Here is a 17,500-nt window from a genome sequence, read left to right as displayed (position 1 = left end):
GCTCTCAACCCATGAACAATATGAGTCCGAAGCTTCTTTCGTAACTCCCATAATTTCTTCGTAGTGGCTCCGTTCCATGCCTCATTTCATAGGGAAGCCCAAAGTGGCTCTATTTCATTCTATTTCACTTCCTAGCACTTCCTATCATTTAATATCCATCCCTTTGGTCTTATTGACATAAGAGATGTCATTTATAGTCTATCTCTTTCTATATATGGAAAGTCAAGAAATTCTCATCGAAACATCGAGAAATTGTGCATATAGAAAACTCTAAAGAAAGAAAAAAAGGAGACCCATGCCATGATTTTCAAATCTTTTCTATTTAGTAGTCTAAGTTTCTCGATGAGGATAATTAATTCGGTCGTTGTGGTCGGACTCTATTATGGATTTCTGACTACATTCTCCATAGGTCCCTCTTAGATCTTCTTTCTCCAATCTTGGATTAGGGAAGAAGGAGATATTCGCGACTACTGGCGATTTCATTATGGGGCAGCTCATGATCTTCATATCGATCTATTATCCACCTCTGTATCTATTCTTTCTTAGCTAAACAGGTGGAAGATCTATCCAATTTGGTTATATTATATCATGGACTCGAAAAACGGATCTGAATTTGACTGAAATGCACGATCTTCACAGGTATCACTTTTCACGATACCTAAAAGGTGGAATAGCGATTTTCGAACCATTTCCTATAAGAGAATGGTTTCCATTACTTTGAGAAATGGATTCTTATATCAAACTATAGCTATTGCATTAAAGAAGAAAAGAAACTAATAGAAGTCGAAGACGCGGAATGATAGTGAATAGAGAGAAAGATTCTTCTGATTTTCTTGTTTCTATCTACTAGACGCCGTAGAGAATTGAGAATTTTCATGTCTTTCAATTCTCGTACTCGTAATTGGAAAGTTATGGAAGGAGACCCATCATTTTGCAATGAAAACAACATATAAAACTCTGGACAATTTCGAAATCAGGCCAAGCGTCTTAATACATATGCAAAAAAATTCATTATTGGCCCACCATTGATTAGAAGATTTAGCTTGTATGAATCGCTATTGGTTTGATACGAATAATGACAATCGTTTCAGTATGTTAAGGATACAGATGTATCCACAATTCATTTAGAGTTACTTAATAGTCTATTTCTTATACCATATCTCTATCCCGTGAAATTCTCGAGCCAAAAGATGGATGCATATGCTGTGTTTCATTTTGCTAAATGATATCAATTAAATGGTGTATCAATTCCATAAATTGCATATAGCAATAAATAAATCAGCAAAATTCTTTCTAATATTTTAGATAGAAGAAACATTTCTTCTATCTAAAATATTAGAAAGAATGTACCCTTCTATCCAAATCCAATTTGCATCGATAAAATAAATCCAAATTCCAGTAGTAGATGAATAATTGCAAATTTGTGTGTGTACGAGATTAGAATAACTTCAAAATAACTGACATAATTTTGTATTTTTCCTGATCAGAAAAATACATGAAAAAGAAAGGAGGTAGAAAAATTTTTGGATTTATGGTTAAAGAAGAAAAAGAAGAAAACAGGGGTTCTGTTGAATTTCAAGTATTCAGTTTCACCAATAAGATACGGAGACTTGCTTCACATTTGGAATTACACAAAAAAGATTTTTCATCGGAAAGAGGTCTACGAAGACTTTTGGGAAAACGTCGACGTTTGCTGGCTTATTTGGCAAAGAAAAATAGAGTACGTTATAAGAAATTAATCGGTCAGTTGAATATTCGGGAGCAGTAATTTAATCGTTCAAATTTTTTTCTTGTTTTATTATTTTTTTAGTAGTCTTATAGTAGTCTTAGATTTTTCATTTTGATGAGCCTCGCTTTGAGGAATTCATGGAATAATCCATTTTCATGGAATAATGAATTAAGGAAGAAAGGATATGAGTCTACCGCTTACAAGAAAAGATCTCATGATAGTCAATATGGGCCCTCAACACCCATCAATGCATGGTGTTCTTCGACTGATCGTTACTCTCGATGGTGAGGATGTTATTGATTGTGAACCCATATTAGGGTATTTACACAGAGGAATGGAAAAAATCGCGGAAAACCGAACTATTATACAATACTTACCTTATGTAACAAGGATATAGAGAGATTGTAGAAAGGGGATAGGATAGTTATTTTTGCAAGAGACTTGTTGTAAATTCCTTAACTTAAGAAAGAAAAAAGAATAAAAACACAGATACATAACATAAAAAAAAGAATAAATAAGACGAGATTCGACCTCCCCCTACATATTTAATTTCCTCTCCTATACAAAAACTAGCAAGACCCACTCCATTGGTAATTCCATCAATAACACCCTTATCAAAAAACTCCGTGAGTTCGGTTAACCCTCTTATACCGAGGGTAAAGACCCTAGTATAGAAAATATCTATATAACCACGATTATATGACCAACTGTATATATTTTTTTTTACTTGATCTAAAAATTCTTTTTTAGGATTTCCTTTGTAAAAAGAGTTTATTAAATCCAAATTCTGAAAAAAAGAATAAGCGGATCCATAGAAGATATATGCTATGAATAAACCAAAGATAGCTAGACTTACAGAAGAAATTGCATTAGTAATAAATTCATATGAATTTACAAAAGAATTAGAACTTTCCTGGGTAAAGTTTATTGAGGGAGTTAACCACTTTGATAATATGGTTAACTCTGCTATTCCATTACCAATTCCTCCATTATCAAAAGAGATTCCTATGAATCCAATGAACAAAGTGAAAAGTAGTAATATAAGAAGAGGAAATAACATAGTATTTCCCGTTTCATGCGGATAGGCAAAAGTTTTTTTAGCCCCAAAAGACGTAGTAAAGGATCCTATCCTATTTCTTGTATTACCTTGAATTTTTGGTATATTTTGTGAAAAAAAAGAAACTCCACTCTTCGTTGTTGATAAAACGAAATCCCTATTCACTCCTTTGGGTATCCTTTTTCCCCATAAGGATATTGAATACAAGGAACTCTCTTTAGTGCTACTGTAATTTTGAAAATGAACACGCAAATACCCATCAAATGTAAGTAAATATATCCGAAACATATAAAAGGCAGTTAATCCTGCAGTAAAGGAGGCTATTATTCCAAAAAAGGGCGAATACAACCAACTATTACTAAGGATTTCATCTTTGGACCAGAAGCAAGCAAGAGGTGGAATACCACAAAGAGAAAGTGTACCCCATAAAAAAGTAGTTCTTGTGATTGGAATGTATTTTCTTAAACCGCCCATAAGAACCATATTTTGACTTTTATCTGGTGAATATCCAACAAGAGGTTCCATTGAATGAATAACGGATCCGGATCCCAAGAACAATAAAGCTTTTGAATAAGCATGAGTGATCAAATGGAATAAAGCAGCTTGATAAGAACCTATACCTAGAGCTAACATCATATAACCCAATTGAGACATTGTAGAATAGGCTAAGCTTCTTTTAATATCTCTCTGAGCAAGAGCTAAAGTAGCTCCTAAGAATAGTGTTATTGTACCTACTAAAGAAATAAAACTCATTATCAAAGGTAAAGATATGAAAAGAGGAAGAAGTCGAGCTAGAAGAAAAATTCCCGCAGCAACCATAGTTGCTGCGTGTATAAGAGCCGAAATAGGAGTGGGCCCTTCCATAGCATCGGGTAACCATACGTGAAGAGGGAATTGTGCGGATTTCGCAACTGCACCAAGGAATAATAAAAAAGCACACAAAGTAGTAAGTAAAGAGTTAATTCCATTATTAGGAATCCAGTTATTAGCTATTTTGAACAAATCCCTAAACTCTAAACTACCTGTTATCCAAAAAAAACCTAAAATTCCTAATAATAGACCAAAATCCCCTACACGATTAGTTACAAAAGCTTTTTGACAAGCACTCGCTGCGATTGGTCGTGTAAACCAAAAGCCTATCAATAAATAAGAACACATTCCCACGAGTTCCCAAAAAAAATAAATTTGTATCAAATTGGAGCTAGTAACCAATCCCAACATGGAAGTATTGAAAAAACTTATATAAACAAAAAATCTCAAATATCCTTCATCGTGAGACATATAACCATCACTATAAATAAGAACCAGGATTCCTACAGTAGTAATTAGTATTAACATAATAGAAGTAAGTGGGTCAATCAAGTATCCAAATTCTAAAGAAAAATCATTATTGACGGTCCAAGACCATAGATATTGATAGATCGAACTTCCATTTATTTGTTGAATAGACAGTTGAACTGAGAATACCATAGCTATACTTAAGAGTAAAACACTAGGAAAAGCCCATATGCGACGAAGATTTTTTGTTGCTGTCGGAATAAGAATAAGGCCAAATCCCATTGACATAATAACTGGAAGTGGGAGAAGAGGGATTACCCATGCATATTGATATGTATGTTCCATAAGAAAAGAAATTGCAATTTTTACTTCAATTTTTACTTCAATTTTTCTATAAAATTGTTTCCGATTCACCAAACCAATTCTTATCTCTTTCTGAAAGAATAAATAAAAAGAATAAGAAAAAATACTGAAATTCTTAATTTTTCCAAAATTTATCTCATTGAAATAATTAAAAATTAAGAATGGGTTTAGTTGGTTAAATTAAAAAAGTTAATAAAATAACTAGGTAACGAAGTTATTTTATTAACTAAATAAAGATATTTATAAAAATAAAAAAAAAAAAGTGGAATCATTTTACTTTCTATTCATAATTCATTTTTATATTTCTTTAAAACAAAGATGAAACAGCTCTCTTGTTCCATAATTAACTGATTGAGTGAATTCCAATGAAAACCTATGTTTATAAGAAATTATCGAATAGTCCTTACGTCATATAGAACTAAAATTCTAATGACTATAAATTACCTAAGTTTTAGAATGTCTTGTTTAAGAGACTCAGTATTTTTTGTTTTGATTGGAATTCCTTTCCTTTATGGAATACCATTCTGAACTTAATTAACTATTTTCATTTTCCCTTCTTTTTATCCCCCCGTCTTATCTTATATGGGGGATAGGCTTCCATACCATATATCTATATATGGAGTATACTTGATATATAAATAGATATAAATAGATTTAAATGAGAAACCCTTCTATATATTCTATATTATTAAAAAAAAAGTATAAAATATATAAAGAAAAAATGTTAAAAAATTCTTGTTGTCTTATCCGCATTAGACAAAATGAAGTAAAAAATAATTCAAAATTTAAGTATCTTTCAGTATCTAAGTATAAATACTAATAAAAAGAAGAAAGAAGGATTGATTTGCAGCAATAGATGTCTTTCACATACAACTAGAAAAAAGTAATTTCCTTTTTGAATGGCAGTTCCAAAAAAACGTACTTCAATGTCAAAAAAGCGTATTCGTAAAAATATTTGGAAGAAAAAGACTTATTTTTCCATAGTACAATCTTATTCTTTAGTAAAATCAAGATCATTTTCGAGCGGTAATGAGCATCCAAAACCAAAGGGTTTTTCTGGGCAACAAACAAATAATAAGATTTTGGAATAATATGAATTGACTTATCAAAAAAGAATTCCAATTATTTAATAATTTGGATTCTTCTTTGAATGTACTTTTATGTGTCGAATTACTCGGTACAATATTCTTAGAACAAAAAACCCCTCTTATCTTATATATACAAGAAAAAAAAAGTTTTGTTTGGTATACTGTGTGCTAAGTATTCTTTTCCTATCAATGAACTTTTCATAATTTTCCTAATAGAATCCTCATATTCTATTAGGAAAATTATGAAAAGTGGAGTATTCTTACAATAGGACTTACAACTTCCACCTATCTTCTCCAAAATCATAAGGTTAGTAAATCTTATTAATAAGAGCATAAAGACTTTCATTCTAGAAATTTTTAAAAAATCCAAAAAGCCTTTTCTATTTATCCATTTTATTTTAATTTCATCATTAAATAGAAACCCTTTTGGATTTTTTTCATTGTATTGAAAGAATTTTCAAAATGTAAAGGGGAAATTAATTAGAAAAAATTAGTTCTATAATTGCAAGTTAGAAAAAAGAAGTTCCAACTCTTTCAAGCAGTGTTTGTGTTTCTATTGGGCAAAGCAAGAGTTTATTGTAAAAAAAAAAAATGGAAACGATACTACCAAACGAAGTCTATTTTAATGAAAACTCTAATGTTCCTAAATTTTATGGACTTTCCCAATATCGACGATTCCCAAGATAATAGCTATTATTCTTTTAAGTTACCTATTATTTGAAGTTAGCCGCCATGGTGAAATTGGTAGACACGCTGCTCTTAGGAAGCAGTGCTCAAGCATCTCGGTTCGAATCCGAGTGGCGGCATTCTTGAAAAAGAATACAATAGATTAGAAATCAATTCGAAATTTACAATTTTGTAATGGGACCTTCCCCTTATGCTATTTGCAACTTTAGAACATATACTAACTCATATCTCTTTCTCAACGATTTCAATTGTGATTACGATTCATTTTATAACCTTATTAGTTCGTGAACTTGGAGGATTACGCGATTCGTCAGAAAAAGGAATGATAGTTACTTTTTTCTCTATAACAGGATTCTTAGTTTCTCGTTGGGCTTCCTCGGGACATTTTCCATTAAGTAATTTATATGAGTCATTGATCTTCCTTTCATGGGCCCTGTATATTCTTCATACCATTCCTAAAATACAGAACTCTAAAAATGATTTAAGCACAATAACTACGCCAAGTACTATTTTAACGCAAGGCTTTGCCACATCGGGTCTTTTAACTGAAATGCATCAATCCACGATACTAGTACCTGCTCTACAATCTCAGTGGTTAATGATGCATGTCAGTATGATGTTATTAAGCTATGCAACTCTTTTGTGCGGATCCTTATTATCTGCCGCTATTCTAATCATTAGATTTCGAAATAATTTCCATTTCTTTTCTAAAAAGAAAAAAAATGTTTTAAATAAAACATTTTTCTTTAGTGATATTAAATATTTTTATGCAAAAAGAAGTGCTTTAAAAAGAACCTCTGTCCCTTCATTTCCAAATTATTACAAATATCAATTAACGGAGCGTTTGGATTCTTGGAGTTATCGTGTCATTAGCCTAGGATTTACCCTTTTAACCGTAGGTATTCTTTGTGGAGCAGTATGGGCTAATGAGGCCTGGGGATCCTATTGGAATTGGGATCCTAAGGAAACTTGGGCATTTATTACTTGGACCATATTCGCAATTTATTTACATAGTAGAACAAATCCAAATTGGAAGGGTACGAATTCTGCACTTATAGCTTTGATAGGATTTCTTATAATTTGGATTTGTTATTTTGGTATAAATCTATTAGGAATAGGCTTACATAGTTATGGTTCGTTTACATTAACACCTAAATGATTACATAAAATAAAACCTTCATGAAATGAAGGTTTTTACTTTTATGTTTTATTTGAGAACCCCTTGAACGCCTTATCAAAGGGTTCTCAAAAATTCGAGATAGATCTAATTATACTTTTTTACTTATTTCTGCATTATATACTTTTTTACTTATTTCTGCATTAATAGAGCAGACGAGTAAAAAAAAGCAAACCTATTTAGGATAATAATTGGATAAGAGAGCCTCTACCCTGTCAACGGATAGGGAGAGAACAAAATCTGGATAAATACCAATTCCTATTACTGGTAAAAAGATACAGATTAAAATAAAGAGTTCTCGTGGTCCAGAATCCACAAAATTTGCGTTTGGAACATTAAATAGCTTGTATCCATAGAACATCTGGCGTAACATAGATAATAAATAAATAGGAGTTAATATCATTCCAATTGCCATTACAAAAGTAATTAGTGTTTTTGGCATTAACAGAAATTTTGGACTAGTAATTAGTCCAAAAAATACTACTAATTCTGCGACAAAACCACTCATTCCTGGTAAGGCAAGAGAAGCCATTGAAAAGCTACTAAACATGGTAAAAATTTTAGGCATTGGGATAGATATTCCCCCCAGTTCTTCGAGATAAACAAGACGCATTCTATCAGAAGCGGTTCCTGCCAAGAAAAAAAGTGTAGCACCAATAAATCCATGGGATAATATTTGTAAAATAGCTCCATTGAGTCCAATGTTGGTTATGGAACCAATTCCTATAATTATGAAACCCATGTGAGATACAGAGGAATAAGCTATTCTTTTTTTGAAATTTCGTTGACCAAGAGAAGTTGAAGCTGCATAGATTATTTGGATCGCTCCTATTATTACTAACCAGGGCGAAAATAGATAATGAGCATGAGGTAACAATTCCATGTTGATCCGAATCAATCCATATGCTCCCATCTTTAATAATATTCCCGCTAAAAGCATACATGTACTATAATGTGCTTCCCCATGGGTATCTGGTAACCACGTATGTAGGGGTATAATCGGCAATTTGACAGCATAAGCAATAAGGAAGCCAAAATATAAAAGTATTTCCAAGGTTGCAGGGTATGATTGATTAATTAATCTTTCCAAATCTAATCCTGGTTCGTTGGAACCATATAAGCCCATACCCAGAACTCCGATTAAGAAAAAAATGGAACCGCCTGCAGTATACAAAATAAACTTTGTAGCTGAATATAGACGCCTCTTCCCCCCCCACATGGATAAAAGTAAGTAAACAGGAATTAATTCTAACTCCCACATGATAAAAAAAAGTAAAAGGTCTCGCGAAGAAAATAATCCTATTTGACCACTATACATTGCGAGCATCAGGAAATAGAATAATCGCGAATTCCGTGTAATTGGCCAAGCTGCTAAAGTAGCTAAAGTAGTGATAAATCCTGTCAATAAAATAGATCCTAATGAAAGTCCATCGATTCCCAATCTCCAGTGGAAATCGAAGACATCTATCCATTTATAATCCTCCTTTAATTGGATTAAGGGATCCTCCAGTTGGAAATGATAACAGAACGCATAAGTCATTAGAAGGAATTCTAATAAACAAATAGATATAGTATACCACCTAACGACTTTGTTTCCCTTATGAGGTAAAAAGAAAATTAATGAACCTGCAAATATCGGCAAAACAACAAGTATTGTTAACCAAGGAAAATAACTCATGATAAAGTGATAAAGACAAGATACGTTTTGACCAGAAAAGCCCGTGCTCGATTATTTCGAGCACAGGCTTCTTCGGTAAAGAGGAATCAGACGATTCGAGTGAAGTTTTTTGTAACGTATCAATAAGATAGAGCCATGCTACGTGTTGTTTCAGGCCCTAAATAAACGCGGACACTTAAAAAATCTGTCGGGCAGGCAGATTCACATCTCTTACAACCCACACAATCTTCGGTTCTCGGCGCGGAAGCAATTTGCTTGGCTTTACATCCATCCCAGGGTATCATTTCTAATACATCTGTTGGACAAGCTCGTACACATTGAGTGCATCCTATACATGTATCGTAAATTTTTACGGAATGTGACATTGGATCTATAAATTTTTCTTTTCAACATAAAATTTTTCGATCTGGTAAAAATGAAATTAGTACTATAATGAGTCATATGTATTGTAGACACCAGACGAAGCAATGGTTTATCCAAACTTCAAAAAAAAAAATCTATTTTTTAATCTGTTTGTGAGAAAGCGTGAAGAGAGCCAAGAGACTTTAATTTTGGATTTCAACAATAAATAAGAAATAAGAAAGAATTTTACGAATTGTACAGACGAATTCGAATTAGCCAATAAATTGGCTATCGTCTTTTCAATATAAATTATTGCAATATTCAAATTGCAATATCAATGAATTACAAATACAAAAATTCATTTAAGTGAAAAAGAATACTATGCAATAATCTACTAAAAAAAATGGATATTCTCAAATAATACTAAGAAAATAGTATTGATTTCTATTTATTTTAATATGTGCGCCTTTGTTTAGAGGATTCTATGTCTAATTATTCAAAAGTCTAATTATTCAATAAATTAGATTGATTGATACGAGTGGATTTCCTATTACGATGGATGGAAGAAAGAATGGATAGTCCAATAGCGGCTTCAGCAGCTGCAAGGGCTATAACAAAAATTGCGAAAATATCTCCTTTTAATTGGCGACTATCAAATAGATCAGAAAATGTTACGAGATTTAGATTAATTGAATTCAGTATAAGTTCAAGACATATTAGAGCTCTAACCATGTTTCGGCTTGTGATCAATCCATAGATACCAATCGAAAATAAATAGACACTCAAAAAAAGTACATGCTCAAACATCATTAACTAACTCCTTATCAATCTCGATTCATTTCAATATGAGGGCAAGAATTGAACCGATTCAATTAATTACAATAGAACAATTACACAACAAAAGAAAAAAAAAAAAAAAAAAAAGGAGGTATTTGTTGGCAGTAGATGGATTTTACTAAATCAAAATTGTGATTCTTTAGTTATTTATTTTAGATTTGCAATTCTTATAATTTGTACTTTTTCTAAGTTTTCTTATTGCCGAGCCATAGTAATTGCACCTATTAAAGAAACTAGAAGAATTATGGAAATGAGTTCAAACGGAAGATAAAAATCGGTTGCTAAATGAATTCCAATTTGTTGAACATTATTTATGAGACCCTGTTCTACTATTTGGTTTGATCTTGTAGTCCAAAGAATTCCATACCACGACGTATCTGGGATAGTAGTCATTAGTGAAAAAACAATAGTTATACAAACGAGTGAAGTGAACCCATCTCCAATAGTCCAATAATTCTTATCTTTAGACCATTCTGAGCCATTTACGAACATTACAGCGAATATGATCAAGACATTTATGGCTCCCACATAAATAAGAAGTTGTGCGACAGCTACAAAGTAGGAATTTAATAAAAAATAGAATAAGGATATACAAACAAGAACTAATCCCAGCGAAAAGGCAGAATAAATGGGGTTGGTAAGTAATACTACTCCTAGACCCCCTAGTAGAAGAACAAATCCCCCAAATAGCATAAGAATCTCATGTATTGGTCCAGGTAAATCCATTATGGATAAAAAGAAATTAATAGTATAAAATTTTTCATGAACTGACTAAAACTAAAGGATTCAAGGAAGGAAAAAAGGATTAGGGTATTTTTTTGTGTATAAACTTATAGTTATAAATTATATTATATCACGAAAATCTAGTCTGATTTAAAATAAGAAATAATTTCCAATAAGCAGTAGTTTTTCGTTTTTCTTTATAGTTTAATTTTAAAGTTTAATAAAGAATTATTAGATTTTTATAACAGAAAGACAAAATCAAAGTTTAGTAATCAGTAATCGTTCTTGAATTCGAAGATTTTTCTTTGTTTATTTTACTTTCAGACGAATTCCTAATTGTTTGAATTGTGTAATCTCCCATTATGGAGATTGGTAACCGACTTAAAGCAATTTGATTGTAATTCAATTCATGACGATCATAGGTAGAAAGTTCATATTCTTCAGTCATTGATAAACAGCTTGTTGGACAGTACTCAACACAATTGCCACAAAATATACAAACTCCGAAATCAATACTATAATTAAGCAATTGTTTTCTTTTAATATCCTTTTCAAATCTCCAATCCACAACGGGTAAATCTATCGGACATACGCGAACACATACTTCACAAGCAATACATTTATCAAATTCAAAGTGGATTCGCCCTCGGAAACGCTCTGGTGTAATTGATTTTTCATAAGGGTAGTGAATCGTTATAGGTAAACGATTTGTGTGGGATAAGGTAGTTATGAAACTTTGACCTATGTACCTTGTAGCACGTATTGTTTGTTGACCATAACTCATGAACCCAGTTACCATAGGGAACATATTCATTCTAAATATCTATGAAAAAGATATGTTTCTTTCTCTTGTTTGAGAGAGCTTTTGTGTTGAAAATATTCTTACTATTATTGTATTATCTTATTTATAGTGAAACAAGTTGAGAAGAGGTTGTTAATAAGAGATTGCCCAGGGAAATAGGTAAAAGAAATTTCCATCCAAGATTTAATAACTGATCCATTCTCATCCTCGGTAAAGTCCATCTTATTGTGATAGAAATGAAGAGAAATAAATAAGCTTTAGTTAATGTAATAAATATACCCATTGTCATTTCCAAAATTCCAACTGCTTTATTCATTTGGAAAAAATCAAAAAAGGATATATAGGGAATAGATAAATTCCACCCGCCCAAGTAGAGAACTGTTACAAATAAAGAAGAAACTAATAAATTTAGGTAAGAAACAAGATAAAATAAACCATATTTGATACCGGAATATTCAGTTTGGTAACCTGCTACTAATTCTTCCTCCGCTTCTGGTAAATCAAAGGGTAATCTTTCACATTCTGCCAAAGAAGAAATTAAAAAAACCAGAAAACCTATAGGCTGACGCCAAATATTCCATCCAAAAAAACCGTATTTTGACTGTGCTTCAACTATATCAACTGTACTTGAACTGTTAGATAATCATAGTCGGTGATAACATCACAGTTCCCACCGCTATTTCAAAACCGTACATGAAACCTTAGCTTCATACGGCTTCTCTATGATCAGAAAAAGGAAAGGACTGTTTTGTTCCTAGCCCCGGGGGCGTAGATAGAATTAGATAAAATAAAATAGATTTGAAAGTCCTAAATTAGACCAAAGGAATTCCGTCTGCTAGAATAAGAAAAAGCGCTTCCGAATTGATCTCATCCTTTATAATATAATGAAAATTTTTCTTTGTTCAGTAATAACTTAATCTTGGAATAAAACACTTGTTACTTGTTATAGGAATTCAATTAATAAATGGAAAGAGTTGGGTATTAGTTCATGAGCAATTCTGCATGAATATGGATAGAGGAAGGAAATAATGAAAATTTTTTCTAGTGCACTCCATATCTTTTTTACTATTCTTCTTTCCCCAGGGAGGGGGTATTTAAAAAGAAAAAATGGATAAAGGGTTAATTCGTTCTTGATAGCCATTTCCTTAACAAGTGAATGGGAACATACTCTGGATCGGAATCCGAAGAAAGTACTACTTGATAATTTCTACAAATTGCAAGTCCTTATTATGATTCCTTTTATGGGCAAAAATCTCTAATGTTTTAGATTTTCCATTACTAATCCTTTATGTACTTTAGTGTTCCTAACCCTTCACTAACTTTTGGTGGATTCTTCTTATGGATTATTAAGTTATAGTAATAACTAGGAGTATTCTAGTAATGGAATTCCATATCGTGAATCCTTTATTCTTGGCCGCTTCAAGATATGATGACTAATTAAAAAATATCAACCTTGGGATAAAGAGTTTACACTGCTTATGTTTACTTCCACTTTTTTCTTGTACGTAGGAAATGAGATTTTTTCTTTTTACTACAAATTTATAAGCTGTTTTGTTTCACTCATATAGCTATCTAGTTTAACTTACCAACCCAAATACTAAATAAGAAAAGGAATATAAATAGTTAATGGATTTTATAGGAAAAAGATCTATTTTAACGAATCACACGTAGAGATATTGCTAGCACACAAAAAGTTAATGGTATTTCATAACTAATGGATTGAGCAGCAGCTCGTAGACCGCCTGAAAAAGAATATTTATTATTTGAGCTATATCCTGCCATAAGAAGACCAATAGGAGCTATACTTGAAATGGCAATCCATAAAAAAACACCAATACTAAGATCGGCTAAAACAAAATGATATCCCAAAGGGATAACTAAAAAACTTAATAAAACTGATATGACTGCTATAGAGGGTCCAATGCTAAATAAAGAAATATCTCCTCGGGATGGCAGAATATCTTCTTTAAAAAGTAGCTTAGTCCCATCTGCTATAGCTTGAAGCAGGCCCAGGGGGCCAGCATATTCAGGACCAATACGTTGTTGTATCGACGCAGATATTTCTCTTTCTAACCACACAATTACGAGTACCTCTATTGTTATTCCCAAAAGGAGGGTCAAAATGGGTAGAATCGATATCAGTCCATAGACTTCTTTTAATAATTCCAATTTCGAAAAAGAATTGATAGTTTCTACCTCTACCCTATCTATTATCATTTCAACGATCAACTTCCCCCATAATGATATCTATACTACCTAATATCGTCATGATATCAGCCAATTTCATTTTTTTAACTAGCTGAGGAAGAATTTGCAAATTAATAAACCCGGGTGGACGGATTTTCCATCTCCAGGGGAAAAGGCTATCATCTCCTACTAGATAAATCCCTAATTCACCTTTTGGGGCTTCTACTCTTACATAAAGCTCTTGTCTTGACAATTCAAAATTGGGCGAAGGTTTTTTACCAAGAAATTTATACTCAAAATCATTCCATTCAGAATTATTTTCTTTCTTAAAGCGTCGGACTTCTAAATTTTCATAAGGTCCTCCAGGAATTTTTTCTACAGCTTGTTGAATTATTTTGATGGATTCCCTCATTTCACCAATTCGTACTAAATAGCGAGCTAACGAATCCCCTTCTTTTTGCCATTGGACTTTCCAATCAAATTGGTTGTAAGACTCATAAGGATCTACTTTACGAAGATCCCATTGTATTCCAGAAGCTCGTAACATCGGTCCCGATAAGCCCCAATTTACTGCTTCTTCTCCGCTAATAAAACCTACTCCTTCAACTCGCTCTAAAAAAATTGGATTCTGTGTAATAAGTTGTTGATATTCAACAACTCCGCGTAAAAAATAATCACAGAAATCTAAACATTTATCGATCCATCCATAAGGTAGATCGGCGGCTACTCCTCCGATGCGAAAGTAATTGTGCATCATTCGCATACCTGTAGCAGCTTCAAATAGATCATATATTAATTCTCTCTCTCTAAAAATATAGAAAAAAGGAGTCTGTGCGCCGAGATCCGCCATAAAAGGTCCAAGCCATAGCAAGTGAGAAGCTATCCGGCTTAATTCTAACATAATTACCCTAATATAGCTGGCTCTTTGTGGTATTTGAATATTCTCCAAGAATTCTGGTGCATTTACTGTTATTGCTTCTGTAAACATAGTAGCTAAATAATCCCACCTTGTTACATAAGGTAAGTATTGTATAATAGTTCGGTTTTCCGCGATTTTTTCCATTCCTCTGTGTAAATACCCTAATATGGGTTCACAATCAATAACATCCTCACCATCGAGAGTAACGATCAGTCGAAGAACACCATGCATTGATGGGTGTTGAGGGCCCATATTGACTATCATGAGATCTTTTCTTGTAAGCGGTAGACTCATATCCTTTCTTCCTTAATTCATTATTCCATGAAAATGGATTATTCCATGAATTCCTCAAAGCGAGGCTCATCAAAATGAAAAATCTAAGACTACTATAAGACTACTAAAAAAATAATAAAACAAGAAAAAAATTTGAACGATTAAATTACTGCTCCCGAATATTCAACTGACCGATTAATTTCTTATAACGTACTCTATTTTTCTTTGCCAAATAAGCCAGCAAACGTCGACGTTTTCCCAAAAGTCTTCGTAGACCTCTTTCCGATGAAAAATCTTTTTTGTGTAATTCCAAATGTGAAGCAAGTCTCCGTATCTTATTGGTGAAACTGAATACTTGAAATTCAACAGAACCCCTGTTTTCTTCTTTTTCTTCTTTAACCATAAATCCAAAAATTTTTCTACCTCCTTTCTTTTTCATGTATTTTTCTGATCAGGAAAAATACAAAATTATGTCAGTTATTTTGAAGTTATTCTAATCTCGTACACACACAAATTTGCAATTATTCATCTACTACTGGAATTTGGATTTATTTTATCGATGCAAATTGGATTTGGATAGAAGGGTACATTCTTTCTAATATTTTAGATAGAAGAAATGTTTCTTCTATCTAAAATATTAGAAAGAATTTTGCTGATTTATTTATTGCTATATGCAATTTATGGAATTGATACACCATTTAATTGATATCATTTAGCAAAATGAAACACAGCATATGCATCCATCTTTTGGCTCGAGAATTTCACGGGATAGAGATATGGTATAAGAAATAGACTATTAAGTAACTCTAAATGAATTGTGGATACATCTGTATCCTTAACATACTGAAACGATTGTCATTATTCGTATCAAACCAATAGCGATTCATACAAGCTAAATCTTCTAATCAATGGTGGGCCAATAATGAATTTTTTTGCATATGTATTAAGACGCTTGGCCTGATTTCGAAATTGTCCAGAGTTTTATATGTTGTTTTCATTGCAAAATGATGGGTCTCCTTCCATAACTTTCCAATTACGAGTACGAGAATTGAAAGACATGAAAATTCTCAATTCTCTACGGCGTCTAGTAGATAGAAACAAGAAAATCAGAAGAATCTTTCTCTCTATTCACTATCATTCCGCGTCTTCGACTTCTATTAGTTTCTTTTCTTCTTTAATGCAATAGCTATAGTTTGATATAAGAATCCATTTCTCAAAGTAATGGAAACCATTCTCTTATAGGAAATGGTTCGAAAATCGCTATTCCACCTTTTAGGTATCGTGAAAAGTGATACCTGTGAAGATCGTGCATTTCAGTCAAATTCAGATCCGTTTTTCGAGTCCATGATATAATATAACCAAATTGGATAGATCTTCCACCTGTTTAGCTAAGAAAGAATAGATACAGAGGTGGATAATAGATCGATATGAAGATCATGAGCTGCCCCATAATGAAATCGCCAGTAGTCGCGAATATCTCCTTCTTCCCTAATCCAAGATTGGAGAAAGAAGATCTAAGAGGGACCTATGGAGAATGTAGTCAGAAATCCATAATAGAGTCCGACCACAACGACCGAATTAATTATCCTCATCGAGAAACTTAGACTACTAAATAGAAAAGATTTGAAAATCATGGCATGGGTCTCCTTTTTTTCTTTCTTTAGAGTTTTCTATATGCACAATTTCTCGATGTTTCGATGAGAATTTCTTGACTTTCCATATATAGAAAGAGATAGACTATAAATGACATCTCTTATGTCAATAAGACCAAAGGGATGGATATTAAATGATAGGAAGTGCTAGGAAGTGAAATAGAATGAAATAGAGCCACTTTGGGCTTCCCTATGAAATGAGGCATGGAACGGAGCCACTACGAAGAAATTATGGGAGTTACGAAAGAAGCTTCGGACTCATATTGTTCATGGGTTGAGAGCGGGAGTTGAACTCTAGGAGGTCGAATCCCCCCTTGTTCCTCAGTAGCTCAGTGGTAGAGCGGTCGGCTGTTAACTGACTGGTCGTAGGTTCGAATCCTACTTGGGGAGATTTTATTCATTCTTTAATGTAAGAATTTTAATGTAAGAATAAAGAATTGAATTAAAGGGCTTGCTTTGACCCTTAGGAGTAGGTAACCCGTTCGCTATCCTTGTTTCTATTTCTATTGCATTCTATCTCATCGTATCACATTCTGTTCTACGATTCCACTTCGACAAAAGGAAAGAGCATACCTAAGTTCAATAGCTTTACGTCCGCTATCCCGATCATGATTTTCCTACCCTCAGGGGGAAAGTAAAGGCCCTTCCCCCTTTGGAAGGCTGTGGGCGAGGAGGGATTCGAACCCCCGACACCGTGGTTCGTAGCCA

General features: G+C 32.9%; 2 non-coding genes across 2 annotated transcripts; both read left to right on the top strand.

Moving 5' to 3' along the window:
* Window positions 1-6,241: 6,241 nt before the first annotated feature.
* Window positions 6,242-6,321, top strand: TRNAL-UAG (transfer RNA leucine (anticodon UAG)). The gene has a single exon. It is a non-coding gene; the product is annotated as a tRNA-Leu (tRNA).
* A 10,789-nt stretch (window positions 6,322-17,110) lies between these two features.
* On the top strand, window positions 17,111-17,182 carry TRNAN-GUU (transfer RNA asparagine (anticodon GUU)). The gene has a single exon. It is a non-coding gene; the product is annotated as a tRNA-Asn (tRNA).
* The last annotated feature ends 318 nt before the right edge of the window (window positions 17,183-17,500 follow it).

The sequence above is a fragment of the Triticum urartu genome, unplaced genomic scaffold (assembly GCF_056163025.1).
Source record: "Triticum urartu cultivar PI428250 unplaced genomic scaffold, HENAU_Tu73 scaffold2, whole genome shotgun sequence".
In the NCBI taxonomy this organism is placed as follows: Eukaryota; Viridiplantae; Streptophyta; class Magnoliopsida; order Poales; family Poaceae; genus Triticum; species Triticum urartu.
Note: the sequence above shows the minus strand (reverse complement) of the source record. Positions and strands in the feature narration are given on the sequence as shown.